We start from the raw sequence: 4,674 nt of genomic DNA on the forward strand, positions 1-4,674 counted from the left end.
ATCTCACTAAATACATGCAATGATGCCGACTGCAGGAGGAAAGCCGAGTCAGTGAATGTGTAAGCATCTCAGCGCTGACAGGGGTCTCCACACGGCTGCTCCAGCACCCAGGGCTACATCACAGTAGGTCCATGCGGTTTCTCCTTGGGGATGTCTTGCAGGAAGTGAGCCTTGCCAGCTGGAGCAGGAACCTGGCTAAGGCAGCTGCACCCTGGCCCGACCATCACAAAGCAAGAGATCTGAGAACTAGAAAGGCGAGGCTCACTAAAACATTTATCCCTCTGCCCTTCAATTAACATGTTCATTGGCCAGGTTGGCACAATGAACTAACTACCTCCGTTGGATATGGTACTGTGGCAGCTTGATTAGTTTCTCAATGGACTTCAGATCATTCTCTTTTCACATGGTCTTGGTGCTGAAGTTGTTATGAAAGCCTGTTATCACCATTCTAGTTTCTAGCGATTGACTTATGATCCAAGGTTGCTATCATTTCAGTCATCACTTACTTACACAGTGCAGGCTGAAGCAGTCTATGAAGAGATGATCCTCCTTGTCAACTCAGCACTTGTGCCACCAATCTTGATACCAGCACACACAAAAGCCCGGTAGTAAGCCTCTATAATATCCCTGTGGTAGGCTTGTCTGTCCCTACACCAGAGTAATATCTGGAATATGGACCTTGAGTTCCAGGGAAGGTGTTGGAAGGCCAAACAAAGTGGTGCCCATCAGTCCCACTGAGGGTGTATTTATGCTCCGTTCCAAACTATGGGTGCTGTCTGGTCAGCATGTCCATTACCTGTTTACAAATGTGCTGTAAATTGATCTCTGCAGGCTTTTGGTTGTACTGAAAGATTTTACAGAACACCAACTTATTCAGATCCTTCTGGAAACAGTCCTAGAACATCACACCAAGGGCAAGACGCATGCCACTGTTGGAATCTTCTGGATGGAAAGTGCTGGAGCCATCAACATTTCACTTGGGTAACTCTTTCACACACTTCAGCTTAGTCAATGGAACGGATTCTGTACTGCAGGCCTTCTCTAGTGCCATCAATCCAGACATCCATGGCTTGAACTTTTCTATCCCGATGCAGAGCCACGTAAACCTGTTCAAATAGAAACTTGCTGAGGTGCCCATGGTGGAAGATGTTCTGGGCAGCTGTCTAGAGAGAAGGCAGGTAGCAAGAGCAAGGTGAGCAGAGAAAATGACAGGTGTACGGCTTAGAAATACAAGTTGGCTGGTCAACTTAAGCTACTGACAAAGGGGTCTTTGTGTGTTTTTTTCTGGTGGGATTAGGTCTTTTGAGATATATACATACATATGTATATATACACACACAAATATATATGTACATGTGTATATGTATATATATATATGTATATGTGTATATGTATATATATATATATATATATACACAAAAAACAACTACCTCCTATGGACCAGAGTTGTACCTGGACATACCATATATACTCGAGTACAAGACAACCTGAATATCAGCTAAGGCACCTAATTTTACCACAAAAACTGAAATAAAAATATGCTGAACTCCTCAGCTTGGGTTGTAGGGAGGAGACGAGCCAGAGTGCAGTGTAGCAACAATGAAGCCTGCAAGTTTCCTGTAGCTCTTTAATGCTTCCTCTCCCCCACTACCACAATCCCAATTCTACCTTACAAATCCAGCTGGACCAGAGGATGTACACTGGTACAGATAGGAACTGGAAACACAGGGAATCCAGGACAGAAAAACCCCTCAGGACCATGGTGAGGACAGATACCGGGAGGGTAAAGGGAGGGTGGGGTGGAAAGGGGTAACCGATTACAAGGACCTGCATATAGCCTCCTCTCTGGGGGATGGACAACAGTAAAGTGGGTGAAGGGAGATGTTGACAGTGTAAGATATGACAAATTAATATTTTATAAATTATCAAGGGTTCATGAAGGAGGGGGAGCAGGGAGGGAGGGAAAAATGAGGAGCTGATACCAAGGGTTCAAGTAAAAAGCAAATGTTTTGAGAATGATGATGGCAATAAATGTACAAATGTGCTTGACACAGTGGATGGATGTATGGATTGTGATAAGAGTCGGACGAGTCCCCAATAAAATGATTTTAAAAAAACACCTCTGCTTATACATGAGTATATACGGTATATGAGGTGCCGTGATGCAGAATCAGCTTGATGTTAACTAGGAAGGGAGAAACGAACACTTCCTCCCTCACCAGACGCCTGTTTCCCGCTCTTTCAGAATGTGCAGGCCTTTCCGCTGAAGCCATAGCGCAGGTGGGCTTTTTGCTGACAGTGACAAGAAACACTAAAGCTCACCTGCCTCTCATTTTAATACCCACTAAAGAGCCCTGGAGACGAGGCAATGTGTTGGGCTGCTGACGGCCAAGGTCGGCATTTGAAACCACTGGCTGCTCTGTGGATTAAAGGCAGGGCTTTCTACTCCTGTACGGAGTTACAATCTACGAAGCTCATGGAGGTGGGGGTTAGGGGGGGCAGTTCTATTGTGTCCCAGAGGGCACTGTGGGTTAGCATCAATTTGATAGCATGGAATTTGTTTTAATGGAGCTCTGGTGGAGGGCTGAGTTACATGTTAGGTAGCTAATAGAAAGGTCAGCACTTCAAACCCACAAGCCATTCCGTGGGGGAAAAGATGAGGTTGTCTACTCCCATAAAGAGCTGATAACAAGGGCTCACTAGAAAGTAAATATTTAGAAAATAATGATGGCAACATATGTACAAATATGCTTTACATAATGGATGTGTGGATTGTTATAAGAGCTACTAGAGCCCCAATAAAATAATCTTTTAATAATTAAAAAAATAGTAGTCTCAGAAAGCTATAGGGTTAGTTCTACCATGTGACAGGTAAGGTTTATTGTGCCAACCAGGCCAATAGGAACATGTGGGATTAACAAGGTCGCAGTTTGATTGGAGGGCAAAGAGATAAATAGCTCAGCTGGTGCTGAAAGGGCAAACAAATCTGTCTTGGAAGAAGTGTAGCTAGAATGCTCCTTAGAGGCAAGGATGGTGAGACTTCGTCTTACGCACTTTGGAGGTGTTAGAAGTGACCAGTCCCTGGAAAAGGGCATCGTGCTATGTAGAGGGTTATCAAAAAAGAGGGAGACCTATGACAAGATGAGCGGACACGGTGACTGCATTGACGGGCTAGAACATCAGAATCATGGTGAGAGGGTTGGCACAGGACTGGGAGCTGTTTTGTTCTGTTGTCCTTGGGACCGCTGAGTTGGAACCAGCCTGATGGCACCTAACAACATCTCAGCAAATGTCATCCGGATGATGTGTCTTTGTCCCATTTAAGGCAATAAATGTTCTCCTTATAGTTGAGAGTTAGGGGCTCGTTTGAATCTTAAAACAGCAGGAATAGATACCTGCTCACCATTCAGAACCCAAACACAACAATGTAGGAATTGTGCTTCTGCCACTGAATTAAGTCTGCATGTCTTCAAAATAGCAGCCCTTATTCTGACAACTCACTTTAAGCCAGTTTGGCAACATTTTAGGGCCAAACCTACGAAAGGCCCATGTACCACATTTTCTCCTGAATCTTGTGGTTTGTGGATATTTTTTTGTCTAAGTTGGGATTGCTATGGAGGCAGAAGAAAGGCACAAACACAAATCCAAGAATCGAATGCAACATCTAGTGCAACTGGCAAGGCACTTGTGTGGGTGGCAATCGAAGGGGCAAGCCTTTGGGGCAATGGCAAAATTTGAGGATAACACACCTTCCAAAGCCAGGAAGAGGCTGTTGACTGCTACAGCAATAACAGGGAAAATGCTGCAGAACCCAGCCTCTGGGGGCAGGAGGCAATTGGAGGGGAACTGGGGCAGGCAGCTGATAAGAGGGTCCAAAAATTAGTTGAGAAGTTGCAACCACGTGTCCACTTAGTCCTGAAGATCCCTGAACGTACAGGCCCAGCGTTTAGACAGCCTGAGTGGCCAGGACTTCCCAGGAACTCTCTGGGATCAGATACGGCCCTCCTATACAGCTGAACTGGAGCTACGCAAGTCATCAGTGCCTGTCTTTTTGACCAGCCACTTTACTAGATCACAGCTGTCCTACAGCACTGGGTTGGCTGTGTTTTGTCTGTTGTGCACGGGGTCCTCCAGAGCTGGGGATCAACTTGGCAGCAGCTAACAACAAAAGTACACATTAACTCGTTGTCTTTGAAGCAAGGGCTCCCTTTCAAAAGCTCATGGCTGATAAACAGGTCTACCAGTGCCCCTTCCTTGTTTGTTGTTTTTGCCTGTTATCGATTTCCATATAACACAGAAGCTAAACACACAAATAATAGTTAAGAGATTAAGTCAAAAAGTTATTTCTATGAGAGTCCCAGTTCATTTATGCATGTTTATTCTAAACAAAGGGTATTTTTAAATGTCTCTTTGACCTCATTAATCAATTAGATTTTTATATGTTCCTATTTGTATGTTTAAGATCACTAGGTAAATGAAGGTCAAGACAGATGACCCCTCAGAGAGTGACAGGAGTAATGGTCCCCTGGGGGGGGGTGTGGAGAAGAGCCGGAGATCACACTGATTGTATAACCCCACCCAATGGGATTGAACAACATCATTGTATATGAATGGATACATTGGAATGTGTGCTGTCAATAAAACTATTATAAAATTAATTAAAAGTCCCTTTGA

At 44.5% G+C, this 4,674-nt stretch overlaps 1 pseudogene; it reads right to left on the minus strand.

The window, feature by feature from the left end:
- Positions 1 to 2,273, minus strand: LOC142457165 (glutamine synthetase pseudogene; annotated as a pseudogene).
- Between the last annotated feature and the right edge of the window lie 2,401 nt (positions 2,274 to 4,674).

The sequence above is a fragment of the Tenrec ecaudatus genome, chromosome 9, assembly GCF_050624435.1.
Source record: "Tenrec ecaudatus isolate mTenEca1 chromosome 9, mTenEca1.hap1, whole genome shotgun sequence".
Taxonomy (NCBI): domain Eukaryota; kingdom Metazoa; phylum Chordata; class Mammalia; order Afrosoricida; family Tenrecidae; genus Tenrec; species Tenrec ecaudatus.